The sequence below is a fragment of the Bubalus bubalis genome, chromosome 11 (genome assembly GCF_019923935.1).
Source record: "Bubalus bubalis isolate 160015118507 breed Murrah chromosome 11, NDDB_SH_1, whole genome shotgun sequence".
NCBI lineage: Eukaryota > Metazoa > Chordata > Mammalia > Artiodactyla > Bovidae > Bubalus > Bubalus bubalis.
In genome coordinates this window covers 12059207-12073731 of record NC_059167.1, presented here as the reverse complement: position 1 = coordinate 12073731, position 14525 = coordinate 12059207, and the positions used below count along the sequence as shown (strand labels likewise).

General features: G+C 39.8%; 1 long non-coding RNA gene across 1 annotated transcript in view; it reads left to right on the top strand.

Moving 5' to 3' along the window:
* The first annotated feature begins 1708 nt into the window (after window positions 1–1708).
* The window catches only part of LOC123464663, a 30955-nt gene continuing 18138 nt past the window's right edge, over window positions 1709–14525 (top strand). The window contains exon 1 of the long non-coding RNA XR_006639678.1: window positions 1709–2754. This is a non-coding gene — a long non-coding RNA (uncharacterized LOC123464663). The remainder of the gene's footprint in view (window positions 2755–14525) is intronic.

Genomic DNA, 14525 nt, shown 5'->3' with positions numbered 1-14525 from the left:
GATTTTCACTCCTCTCCTGGGTTTCTGGTCCTTGGGTTTCCTGTGACAGCTGGTCAGTTAAACACAGCAAGAGGCCTTCAGAGAAACCTTCACCCCTTTAGTGATATGCATTATTTTGTATTTTTAATATTTTATTTTGGTAGGAACGCTTAACATGAGATTTACTCTCTTTAAATTATTAGTCGACAAGCATAAGATTTTGGTTAAGATGAATATGTTCTAGAGATCTGTTCTACAACATTGTACCTACAGTCAACAATACTGTGTGTCCACTTAAAAGCTCATGATCATTCTGAAATTCTAAATTTGTTCAGTTAATCACCTTGAACTGAATTTGAATCTTTCTATACATGCACATAAAGCATAAGATCAAAAATTAGAGTAAAATTAATTTTTTCGAATAAAGAAATTTGAACCTTTTTCCTAACTTTAAGCCAGTAGATCAATTTATTAATTGCATTCCAATGGATCAATGAATAGTGGTAAACGTAGTAACTAACTGGACCTGGTTCATCAGCAAAATGAAAACCTAGATCTTCATCTCCAATGCAGAGAGGACCACAGTCCCTCCTTTCATGCCATGGATCTCTGTGTATTTTGGTTTTGTTTTTAATTTGATTTTTTACTCTGAACGTTTCCAAATATTTTCAAAAATAAAGTGAATAGTATAACAGCCCCCATTTATTCATTATCTGATTTGAAGAATTACTAATATTTTGCTATTCTTGTTTTATCTATGCCCACATCTTCATGAAAGAATATCTTTTAATACCACACAATGTTAAGAAGCACAAAAGAAGCTTTAAAAGAATATTTATTGCTGGATCTCTTGACCTGAGTCTTTTTCTTGTTCAATGTGTTTCAGAGTAACTAAACCTAACATTCTTTCCAATGGACAAATTAATGGCATGATTCCAGTTCTTTATTCAATGACAACATGAAAGACAAGATTAACTTAAGTAGACTCTTCACCATTTAATGAGATTGCTTGAAAACTGAAAGGATTTTTTCAGCTTGTATGTATTGTATTTCAATTCAACTGTGCTCAATCACTTTTTGAAATGAATAAAACAGTCTATAGATTATATACAGCTGCTTAATCTTTTGTAAAATGTGACATATTGGAATAGAATCCATGTTCTCTTTCAAGGGAATGAGTAAAGGAGAATACTACTCATTTGCACCTGTGGAAGCTAAGAAATTCTGTTTTACCTCTAGAAATGTGATCACAAAGCTACTAGCATTTTTCCCTAGGGTTATACTCGTGTATTTGCAATAGCTATAGCTACACTGATTTTGCATGAGTCTACATAGAAGAGATAGTTCATTAAGTATATTCTCAAGTTATAATGTTCTCACTGTTCCACTGTTGAAAATTGTGATTTTTCTCTTCTCTGCTCTCACTCACCTGCAAGTTTTGGCCTAGAATTTTCATCATAAAACTATTACGAGAGAAAGAGAAAGTTATTCATAGACCATTTAATAGTATCTTCTTTTCCATCACCAATTCAAAATAAGTGTTAGGAAACATGGCTAGAACCACCATAAACTGTTGCTTCTTGGTTTCATGGAGTACAGTAGGTTTCAACCGTAAATAGTAGGTTTCAACAAGTAAACCATTTTCCTGTTTTTACTCTGTACTTAGCAGTTTGCCCATTTTATTTGTTTATTTATTTTTAATTTTAATTTTTTGTGAGGGTCAGGGGAATCTAGCAGACAATACATAAGTGTTCTTTTTAAAACAAACAAAAAAGGTGGTTTAGGTTTGCAAGGAAAGACAATTAGGCAGGGTGAGGAGTGGAGTACAAGGTAGCTTCAATTAAGGGTGTCATTAAAACTTAAAAAACTAACAATTATTTAGTATTGTGGTGTACTTTTTGATGTTAATGCATCACCTAGGATAATGTGCTTATGTGCATGCATCGGGGTTGTTTGGAGTTTTTTTGTTTGTTTGTTTTTTTCTCTTTTTTTAATGCAAAAAGCTTTATTGTTTCCATTTGGCCCAAGGCTGAGGAGAAGGCTCTAGAGTGATTAAAAAGCTGCCAAGGACTGCAGAGAGGAGCTTCGGGGAGAAGCTCTGACACCACAGGGGCTCCTCAAAGGCCACTGGGCTTCTGCCTCTACTTGTGCTTGTTGTTTAGTCACTAAGCCGTGTCTGACTCTTTTGCAAGCCCATAGATCATAGCCTGCCTGGGCCATCTGACCATGGCATTCTCCAGGCAAGAAGACTAGAGTGGTTGTCATTTCCTTCTCCAGGGGATCTTCTCCACCCAGAAATCGAACCCTTATCTCTTGCACTGCAGGCTGATTCTTGACCACTGAGCCACCTGGGAAGCCCAGTTGTGTTTGAGGTTGAGCCTTTCGAAGAGGTACCCGCCCAACCCCACCTGGTCAGGTTTTCAGGTGGTCACCATCTCCTTGATGAATTTCAGCTGCTCCTCCTGGGGGCGGCTCTCCCGGAAGCCACGGAAGTGCATCTCCGCACACAGAACCCCGGCCGGCAATGCAGGCCCACATGGCCCTGGTTCAGGTTTTTCTCCGTGAAAATGAAGGCTTTCCCAGCATCCTGGGTTTTATCCTGCTCATGTTGAGACAACCTTCTGCTTGTCCTGGAAGAGAGTGAGGTCACCTCGCTGGTTTTGCACTTTTCAAGAAATGCTCTTGGAGCCCTCGTGCTTCTCCTCGGCCAGTTAGCTGAAAAAATGGCCTACATGCTCGTGAACCATCGAAGTGGAAATAGAAGCGTGGAGAGAGGTAGGTGTGAGATGCTGCCGATGCGTGTTGACTAGGGGATGGGCAGCACGCTGTGCAGCTCTGTTGTGATGTCCAATTTGAAATGGGAAAACTAGAATAGTCATTTAGTAGAAACCAAACAAGGAGGGAAATGTGGGCAAGAGGAGAGCAGAAGCAGAAGAGATGCTTCTAAATCCCTGCAGTTTGTAATTGCTCAGAAGATAGGTCCAAATTTGAGCCTCTCAAATAATTTTCTCCATCCTCTCTTTCCCTGTCCCCCAACCACCCCACCTTTCCATTCCAGAAATAGTGTCGGATGTTAATAAACACACACACACACTTTTCCATAGTGGCTGCACCAATTTCCATTCCTACCAACACAAAGGTTCCCATTTTTTCACATTCTCACCAGCACATTCTCCACATTCTCTTATCTTTCTGATAATTGCCATTCTAACAGGTATAAAGTGATATCTCCTGGTGCTTTTGATTTGCATTTCCCTAATAATTAATGATATTGAGTGCCTTTTCAGGTACTTATTTGTATGTCTTCTTTGGGAAAATGTCTATTCATGTTCTTTGCTCATTTTTAATCATATTTGTTTTCTTGTATTGACTTGTAAGAATTAAGAATTGCTTATGTATTTTGGATATTAGCTCCTTAAAAGACATATAGTTTGCAAATATTTTCTCCCATTCAGTAGGCTGGCTTTTCATTTTGTTGATTTTTTCTTTTGCTGGGAAGAAGTTTTTTAGCTTGAGTAGTTCTTCTTCATTACTTTTGTTTTTGTTGCTTATGCTTGAAGTGTTATAGCCGAAAAACATCCCCGGAACCATTGTCAAAAAAAGAGCTTGGTATTGGGGAGGTTTTTGGCTATGAAATCCATTTGAAGTTAATTTTTTTTGTGGTATAAATTAGGGGTCCAAATCCATTGTCTTGCATTCGAATATCCATTTTTCCTCAAACCATTTGTTGAAGAGACTGTCCTTTCTCCACTGTGTATTCTTAACTCCTTTGTCAAATACTAGTTGAAGGTATACATATGGGTTTATTTCTGAGCTCTCAATTCTGTCCTATTGGTATATGGGTCTGTTTTTATGCCAGTGCCATACTGTATTGATTATTATAATTTTGTATTCCATAACCTTATATTGCAATGTAATATAGTTTGAAGTATGATGCCTCCAGTTTTTTTCATTTTTGTTTTTGTTTTACAAGATTGCTTTATTCAAGGTCTTTGTAGTTCCATATGAATTTTAGGATCGTTTTCTCTATTTTCATGAAAAATAACATAGGAATGTTGATAGGGATTATATTGAATCTATACATGGCTTTTGGTAGTAAAGACATTTTAACAAAATTAAACTGTCCGATTCATGAACATGGGATAACTTTCCATTTATCTGTGTCTTTTTAAATTTATTTCATCAATATCTTCTGATTTTCAGTGTAAAGGTCTTTCCCTATCTTGGTTAAATGTATTTTTAAGTATATTATTGTTTTGGATGCTATTAAAAATGGGATTATTTTATGTATTTCTTTTACAGATAGTTTATTTGTAATGTGTAGAAAGAGAACTGACTTTTGCATGTTGATTTTATATCCTGAAACATTAAGAATTGGAAGGTTCTTAGCCATCATTTCTTTAATTAAGTTGCCTGCCCCTTTCTCTGCCTCTCTATTCTCTTTCTGAGACTCTAGTAGTGTGTAGATTTTTCTTTCAATGGTAATAATATCTTATAATTCACACAAGATTTCATTCTTTTTTTTTTCCTGTTATCAATAAATAGCTTCACCTAATCTGTCTTCAGGCTCAGACATTCTTTCTTCTGCTTGGCCAAGTTTAATTCTTCAGTCACTGTACCTAGGATTTCATTTTCTTTTAATTTTTATGCTTCCTGTTTCTCTGTTGAACTCTCATTTTGTTCATGCAGTGCTTTCCTAATTTTATCTCATTGTCTGTCTGTGTTTTAATTTACTGAATTACTTTAGGAGGATTATTCTAAATTATTTGTCAGACAGGTCATAGATCTCCATTACTTTAGGGTCTGTTAAGTGCAAGTCATTCAGTCATGTCTGACTCTTTGCAACCCAATGGACTATATAGTCCATGGAATTTTCCAGGCCAGAATACTGGAGTGGGTAGCCTTTCCCTTCTCCAGGGTATCTTCCCAACCCAGGAATCGAATGGGGGTCTCCTGCATTGCAGGCAGATTCTCTACCAACTGAGCTATCAGGGAAGCCCTTAGGGTCTATTATTAGAGCTCTATTAGTTTCCTTGGTGATATCATGTGTACCTGATTCTTCATGATCATCTTTACTTGCATTACTATTTGCATATTTAAAGAAGTACTCCCTTCTTCCTTCCAACCTGATTCAGCCAGTGGTGGAATTGCTGACTTGTTCCCTACCCTGGTGGGACACAGGATATACTTTAGAGCTGCTTGATTTCCCTGGCCAGGCTTCCTGGTTGGAAAGGGCTGGAGCATATCTTTAGCAGTTTGGCAGGGCCAAAGACTTGCTTCCTGTCTAAGTTCAGCCTGTAGAGGTGCTGTGATGTTGCCTGGAATCTCTGGCCAGACTTCCCAGTTTGCCAGGGCTAAAGGCTATGCTTAATAGTTGGCCTGGGCCATTGTCTTGCTTTCTTGTCCATGTGGGTCTCTAGACTGTGCTTTCTGAATAAAACAAGCTGTCAACTGTGGATCCAAACAAGGCTGATCTGGCCTTTCTGGCCAGATGGGGCCACCAGTTTAGTTCTGCAGAAGAGCAGACACACCGGTTGGAATTTGCAGTTGGGCACTACAGCAGCGGGAATGTGGTCTTCCAAGATCCATAAGCACATTACTGTGAGACCCATCCCGTTTCTTCTCTACCTGATTTCCCACTGATAAATGTAAGGCAGTATATAAGTGTGTCTCCCTGAAAGCACCCCAGAATGCTGGAGAAACTGCATGTCTACCTTGAGCTCTTCTCTTCCCAGTGGATGAACTGTATATCCAGAGGGATCCCCTTCAGGGTGGTGCTGCACCAACCTGGGGGAAGGGTCTTGCAATCAGAGTGAAACCACTTCTTTTACCTTCTAACATGTTTTTTCTTTTCCTCTCTCTCTCTTTTTTTTTTTTTTTTTGTGTGGTCCAATGGAGTGTTTTAACCTCACCCCTGGGTTTTGAGATCTTCACAAAGGTGTTTTATTTATGAATAGTTGCTAGCTGCTCTTTCTGTGAGGGTGGATTAAGTTGAGAATCACCTCTTTTGCCTCTTACTAACATCACTCTGGGCACTAGCTTTTATAATTAGACAGGTTGATGTTATGTTGCAATAGCTGGCAAGTGTGTGTTATGAGGAATACTGGGTATAGAGAAGTTGGTGGGCTATTGAGGGAAAAAAGGAGAAACAAGAAGTTGAATCACTCTTTAGTCATAGTTAACATTGAAAAATAATTCTTGTCTTTTTAAATTCAAGGATTTTATAGGTCAGCATTGACTTGTGACTTTGATATTTCCATCACATAAGTCTACTGAGATGAGACTGTTGACTTACTGAAGTCAACTTTGTTAACCTCTGAAAATGAGATTCCAGAAAGTCCTACCCTTACCAAAAAGCCCTCTGCATGTACACAAACAAGGGAAATTTTCCACAGCTCAAGTCAGTCAAACATGCTCAGATGAAAGAGTGGATTTAAGGGCCTCAGTTAACAAGGCCTCCAGTTCCCCGGCCAGTGGGCATTCGGGTGTTGGCTTTGGCAGGCGGGTGCTGGGTGACACATAGAAGGAGCCTTAAGAGGCTGTTTCCCCTTACACCACTTCAAAGAAGTTTGGATTTTCAATTTATTTTTTAAAAGCAGATACACAGTAAACATTGGAATGTGAGTTTTATGCTAAATACATTTTGGTTTCAAAACAGTTATCTCTTGCTGCCAGAATAGCCCTAAGGATTAAGATGGTTTACTGGGATCAAATGCCTAGGAGATTTATTATAGTGCAGGCTGTTTACTTATTCCCATTAAAATGCCAATTATGCTTATTTCTTTGCCTCTCTCTCTTCCACCTCCTGTCTTCCCTCCTCTATAGCCCATATTCTATTATTTTACTCTCCTGCTTTAAAATGAATCTACTTGGATTTTAATCCTTTATTAAAATTGAGGCCTTGAAAACTTTTATCCGGGCCAGGGAGTGGCAATGGTGTATTAGGTGGCTCTCTAAAGTCTTGAGAACACTGAGTCCCTGGTTAGCTACCCAGAGCAATAAAAAAAAAACAAACAAACTGTATTTTCAGGGACTCTCTCTGATGACTGGAGATAAGGGTGTACATTTGGAATAATATGTTGTGAAGGATAACAAACACCCCAGCTATAATCATCTACAGTTTAAAAACATGTAAGGGCAAAAATAATTTGCTGTTAGGTATTTGCTTTGCTTGGATAAAAAGGAAAATTACTTATTTTATAACCAAATTCTGTGTAGAACATTCAATAAGACAAGTGAGTTTATATACAATATATCAGCTCTCAAGAATAGACATGAGACATCAGAAACCATTATGATTTAAATAAGAAAGCTACAGCCCAGGAAATAATTCTAGAGGGCCTGATAATGCATCCACATTTACAAGAAAGCAATTAGTGAGTCCAATAGGCTCTGTTTGATGTATCTTGGCAAATGTTTGCTATACCCTGATAAAACATCTTGAATACTCAGTGACTGTTACAGTGCCTGGCATGAAGGAGATCTGCAGTGAGCTTTCGTGGAAGGAACAGATGAATATAGCTGACCTGCTACTCATGACATGTGCAAATGCATTGCTATCATTTTGTATTTTTTTTTTTTTTCTGGTATTATGCTTGGAAAGATCTAGACCAGCTGGTGTCAAATTCAGTATGTATGAGAATCACCTGGAGGGCTCTTTACAACACAGATTGCAGAGCCCCAGAAGAATCAGACTTTCTGATTCAAGAGGTCTAGGATACGCCTGAGAAGTTGTATTTCTGACATGCAAACGTGATGGTGTGCTGTTGGTGCGTTTGAGAGCCACGTAGCCCATTAAGTAATGAAAGAGCATGTATACACTTAAGGGCAAAGAAGCACTCAACTCTGCTAATTTAAAAAAGTGTGACTTGCATCTAATGGGCAGACAGAACAGCTACTGTCTACTGCTAAGATTTCCATTATAGATGCAGAGAAAAAGGTGCATGCTTATTTTCTGTCTGTCTGATTGACGCAGCCAAGATGCAACAGGAGGACATAAAAGAAAAACATGATGCAATAGTGAAAAATATGAAGAGAATTTTTACATCACAGAAATAACCTCATAAGCAGTAAAGACCCATTTTATTCCAAAGAATCTAAAATTTGGCTTTTCCTGAGAAGGGTTGGAATGTCATTTCTCTACACTCTCTCTTCTCTCTTCCTTTTTGAGCCTAGTTTTTTAAGCTTAAAGTTAAAAACTAAGTAAATTAAAAGACCCAAAAAAAGCATGACTTGAAGTCTTTAGTTGCCTGATAGCTCAGGTACCTTTTAACTTGAAAATTCTTAGAGTTTCTGGTAAATTATTTGAATCCCTAGTGATACGACAGAGAAGGAAACTGATCTATGATAAGCAAAAGATAACATAAAAAATAAAATGAATACTGCACATTGAGGCTTTGTCAGACTATCTACTGAATTTTGCATGTATTATCTCATTCATTCCTGATAACAATCCTTTGAGATCAGCACCGTTTCTCTCCCTGTGTCCCATACGAGAAAAATGAGGTTAAGAGAATTTAAGTGAATTTACCCAAGGTCACACTTCCAGTAGGTTTGGGGATCAAAACTTAATTCTTTCCTAATACCTAAGAATTTAAAATATGTAAGTCAAGTTCCAAACAGGCATGATAGAAGAACCAGCACTAACAGCAATATGAAAAGTGCCAACTGTTATCATAGCAAGTAGAGTATTGATACTAAAAAGCACTATGATATAGGTATTACTATCCTAGTTTTGTGTTTGAGAAAACTCAAGAAGGTAAACAATCTTCCTGAGGTTGTATAGCTTGGCAAGATATGAACTAAAGACAAATAATTCTAAGGCATACCCTGTTTATATACCACCACCAAACCCTAATGTCAAGCAGTACCCTTCCTAGACTCTTTAATGGCAATCCACATATTAAATGCAGACTATTGCATTAATGTGGCTAGAAGGTTCCACACACAAAAAATTCACGGATTCTGCATTGGCAGCAGAAGAATGCTGTGATAAACCATGCATGTGTTCTCAGTCACTCAGTCATGTCCAACTGTTTGCAGCCCCATAGACTGTAGCCCATCAGACTCCTCTGTCCATGGAATTTTCCAGACAAGAATATTGGAGTGGGTTGACATTTCCTACTCCAGGGAATCTTCCCGACCCAGGGATTGAACACATGTCTTTTGTGTCTCTTGCATTGGCAAGCGGATTCTTTACCACTGTGCCACCACCTTATACATATTGTCAAATTTTATGTCCATATCCAAAAGTTTACTGGGTGCAAGGGTATATTAATTTAGATTCTTATTTGTATCAGAGCGGTACAGAATCCTATTATCTGTATTATCAGAGCTAATAGGATAGTAGCTTTATAACAAATATCATCCCCTGCTCCCATTTTCCTCCCCTCTACCCTCATCCTGCTTGCCAAAGGCAGCCAGTTCTATGCTTTGCTATTCCATCTGGTATTTACCTCCATATTTCTATAGCATGTAGCTAGCTATCTTTCGATTCACTAATTTAAAACATCATTCACTGACTTCCTAATGTAGAACATTAGAATTTTTCTAATATACACCCGCTTACTCTACTTCATTCTTTCAAGCTAGTTATACATTTTTATTGTTATTTGTTCCTTTCTTGATTACAATTATATAAAAACAGTTCTCTGTTGAGTAGTGTATTACAATTACTTTTGTTTTCCTATATAAACTTTTCATACAATGTCTGTCTTCTTCCAGAATTGATCTTCTGGTTTTTTTTTTTTTTTTCCCATTTACTTGGATTCATTTGGACAAACCTTCATATGGCCAAACCTTCTTAGTTCCATTAATGGCTTTGGAAAATGATTACCAGGATAAGACTTTACATCACCAAATCTGTCCAATCATCTAGCCATTGCGTTTTGTCACTCATGGAGCTATCCCTCCTAGAGTTCTCCGTGTTGTTACTCCAACATGAACTGGTAGTTCTTTCAGTCACCTCCGTCATGGTTATTATCCTTTGTCATCAACTTGCTATTTTCTCACTCTCTCCTATGGTAGATTTCCTGTTTCCTGGATTCTATCTCTTTCTTCTCCTAATTGTATTCCCTTGTTAAATAAGGCACATTCTCTAGGAAATTCCTGCGAAAAGATGCATGGTGTATAAATTTTGAGATTTTGCATCTTTGGAAATTTCTTTATTCAAAGTATTAATAGTTCTGTTTCAGTACCAGAACTATAGGGGGAACTCTTTTTCCCTAAGAATTTTATTCCCCCGTGGTTTTCTGTGTGATTATGTTGCTATTGAGTAGACCAGTGCCATTTTGGTTCTGTGTCCTCTGTGCGTGACCTTGTTTTTTCAGAATCTTCTCTTTATTCTTGGTATTTGAAATGCCATGATGACATGCTTTCGTGTCTGCTACAGGGTCATCTATTTATGAACCTGACAATTTTGTCAGAGAAAGGAATAAAGATTGTATTCTCTAGAATTTATCAAAAGAAATCCTTTCTCCCTGTTTTGACCTGCATTCCTATAATGCACATGCTCGTGGGAGAGAGAAAGAGATGCTACCTGTCCAAATAGTCTGAAAGGGAAAGTGATAATTTATTTGATGTGTCCAGCTCTTTGAGACCCCATGGCCTGTAGCTGGCCAGGCTCCTCTGTCCATGGAATTCTCCAGGCAAGAAAGCTGGTAGCCATTCCTTTCTCCAGAGGATCTTCCCCACCCAGGGATCAAACCTGGGTCTCCTGCAAATGGTTTACCTGTATTTAAGAAGAAGCTAGTGCACAAAGACAACTTGAGTAAATATGATGTGATTTTTCTTTGTAAGGCTTAATTTCTCCTACTCAGAGTCCTTATAATTTACTATGGAATATGTAAGCTGAAACTCCAATACTTTGGCCACCTCATGTGAAGAGTTGACTCATTGGAAAAGACTCTGATGCTGGGAGGGATCGGGGGCAGGAGGAGAAGGGGACAACAGAGGATGAGATGGCTGGATGGCAACACCGATTCGATGGACATGAGTTTGAGTAAACTCCGGGAATTGGTGATGGACAGGAAGGCCTGGCATGCTGTGATTCATGGGGTCGCAAAGTGTTGGACACGACTGAGCAACTGAACTGAACTGATGTGATTAGATCCTAAACTGTAATAGAAGAGAGAATTCATTTTGACCTAATAGGAAAAGTCTGACAGTACTTCATGGGAAGATGAGGTAGTTTCATATAGGGAGGTGGGAAATATGCTAAGAATGAGGAGGTGTTTGGTGAGTCAAGCTGGATTCAAGATTGCCCAGAGAAATATCAATAACCTCAGATATGCAGATGACACCACCCTTATGGCAGAAAGTGAAGAGGAACTAAAAAGCCTCTTGATGAAAGTGACAGAGGAGAGTGAAAAAGTTGGCTTAAAGCTCAACATTCAGAAAATGAAGATCATGGCATCCGGTCCCATCACTTCATGGAAAATAGATGGGGAAACAGTGTCAGACTTTATTTTTTGGGGCTCCAAAATCACTGCAGATGGTGCCTGCAGCCATGAAATTAAAAGACGCTTACTCCTTGGAAGGAAAGTTATGTCCAACCTAGATAGCATATTCAAAAGCAGAGACATTACTTTGCCAACAAAGGTCCGTCTAGTCAAAGCTATGGTTTTTCCTGTGGTCATGTATGGAGGTGAGAGTTGGACTGTGAAGAAGGCTGAGCACCGAAGAATTGATGCTTTTGAACTGTGGTGTTGGAGAAGACTCGTGAGAGTCCCTTGGACTGCAAGCAGATCCAACCAGTCCATTGTGAAGGAGATCAGCCCTGGGATTTCTTTGGAAGGAATGATGCTAAAGCTGAAACTCCAGTACTTTGGCCACCTCATGTGAAGAGTTGACTCATTGGAAAAGACTCGGATGCTTGGAGGGATTGGGGGCAGAAGGAGAAGGGGACGACAGAGGATGAGATGGCTGGATGGCATCACTGACTCGATGGACATGAGTCTGAGTGAACTCTGGGAGTTGGTGATGGACAGGGAGGCCTGGTGTGCTGCGATTCATGGGGTCGCAAAGAGTTGGACACGACTGCGCGACTGAACTGAACTGAACTTGGTGAGTCAGAAATGTGAGGAGTGTAATAAAAGTAGTGAAGGAGATCAGCATTTAAGGGGCTTTGACCCCGTGTCCAAGGTCAGGGGCAGCGGCCGGGAGGAGCTACCCCACACCCCCACGCCAGAGGCCAGGGACAGTGGTCGGAAAGAGAAACCCCAGGCCCGAGGCCAGGGGCCGCAGCCGGGAGGACCAACCCCACGTCCAAGGAGCCATGGCTGCATGGGCGCAGAAGGGCCTAGAGGAGCTATCCCACGTTGAAGGTCAGGAAGGGTGGAGGTGAGAAGATACCCCTCATCCAAGGTAAGGAGCAGTGGCTGTGCTTTGCTGGAGCAGCCGTGAAGAGATACCCCATGCCCAAGGTAAGAGAAACCCAAGTAAGATGGTAGGAGTTGCAAGAGGGCATCAGAGGGCAGACACACTGAAACCATACTCACAGAAAACTAGTCAATCTAATCACACTAGGATCACAGCATTGTCTAACTCAATGAAACTAAGCCATGCCCATGGGGCAACCCAAGATGGGTGGGTCATGGTGGAGAGATCTGACAGAATGTGGTCCACTGGAGAAGGGAATGGCAAACCACTTCAGTATTCTTGCCCTGAGAACCCCATGAACAGTATGAAAAGGCAAAATGATAGGATACTGAAAGAGGAACTCCCCAGGTCAGTAGATGCCCAATATGCTTCTGGAGATCAGTGGAGAAATAACTCCAGAAAGAATGAAGGGATGGAGCCAAGGCAAAAACAATACCCAGTTGTGGATGTGACTGGTGATAGAAGCAGGGTCCAATGCGGTAAAGAGCAATACTGCATAGGAACCTGGAATGTCAGGTCCATGAATCAAGGCAAATTGGAAGTGGTCAAACAGGAGACAGCAAGAGTGAATGTCGACATTCTAGGAATCAGCAAACTAAAATGGACTGGAATGGGTGAATTTAACTCAGATGACCATTATATCTACTACTGTGGGCAGGAATCCCTCAGAAGAAATGGAGTAGCCATCATGGTCAACAAAGGAGTCCGAAATGCAGTACTTGGATGCAATCTAAAAAACGACAGAATGATCTCTGTTGGTTTCCAAGGCAAACCATTCAATATCACAGTAATCCAAGTCTATGCCCCAACCAGTAATGCTGAAGAAGCTGAAGTTGAATGGTTCTATGAAGATCTATAAGACCTTTTAGAACTAACACCCAAAAAAAGATGTCCTTTTCATTATAGGGGGCTGGAATGAAAAAGTAGGAAGTCAAGAAACACCTGGAGTAACAGGCAAATTTGGCCTTGGAATACAAAATGAAGCAGGGCAAAGACTAATAGAGTTTTGCCAAAAAAGTGCACTGGTCATAACAAACACCCTCTTCCAACAACACAAGAGAAGACTCTACACTTGGACATCACCAGATGGTCAACACCAAAATCAGATTGATTATATTCTTTGCAGCCAAAGATGGAGAAGTTCTATACAGTCAACAAAAACAAGACCAGGAGCTGACTGTGGCTCAGATCATGAGCTCCTTACTGCCAAATTCAGACTTAAATTGAAAAAAGTAGGGAAAACCACTAGACCATTCAGGTATGACCTAAATCAAATCCCTTATGATTATATGGTGGAAGTGAGAAATAGATTTAAGGGCCTAGATCTGATAGATAGAGTGCCTGATGAACTATGGAATGAGGTCATGACATTGTAAAGGAGACAGGGATCAAGACCATCCCCAGGGAAAAGAAATGCAAAAAAGCAAAATGGCTGTCTGGGGAGGCCTTACAAATAGCTGTGAAAAGAAAAGAAGCGAAAAGCAAAGGAGAAAAGGAAAGATATAAGCATCTGAATGCAGAGTTCCAAAGAATAGCAAGAAGAGATAAGAAAGCATTCCTCTGCAATCAATGCAAAGAAATAGAGGAAAACAACAGAATGGGAAAGACTAGAAATCTCTTCAAGAAAATTAGAGATACCAAGGGAACATTTCATGCAAAGATGGGCTCGATAAAGGACAGAAATGGTATGGACCTAACAGAAGCAGAAGATATTAGGAAGAGGTGGCAAGAATACACAGAAGAACTGTACAAAAAAGATCTTCACGAACCAGATAATCATGATGGTGTGATCACTGACCTAGAGCCAGACATCCTGGAATGTAAAGTTAAGTGGGCCTTAGAAAGCATCATTATGAACAAAGCTAGTGGAGGTGATGGAATTCCAGTTGAGCTATTTCAAGTCCTGAAAGATGATGCTGTGAAAGTGCTGCACTCAGTATGCCAGCAAATCTGGAAAACTCAGCGGTGGCCACAGGACTGGAAAAGTTCAGTTTTCATTCCAATCCCAAAGAAAGGCAATGCCAAAGAATGCTCAAACTACCACACAGTTGCACTCATCTCACACTCTAGTAAAGTAATGCTCAAAATTCTCCAAGCCAGGCTTCCGCGATACGTGAACTGTGAACTTCCAGATGTTCAAGCTGGTTTTAGAAAAGGCAGAGGAACCA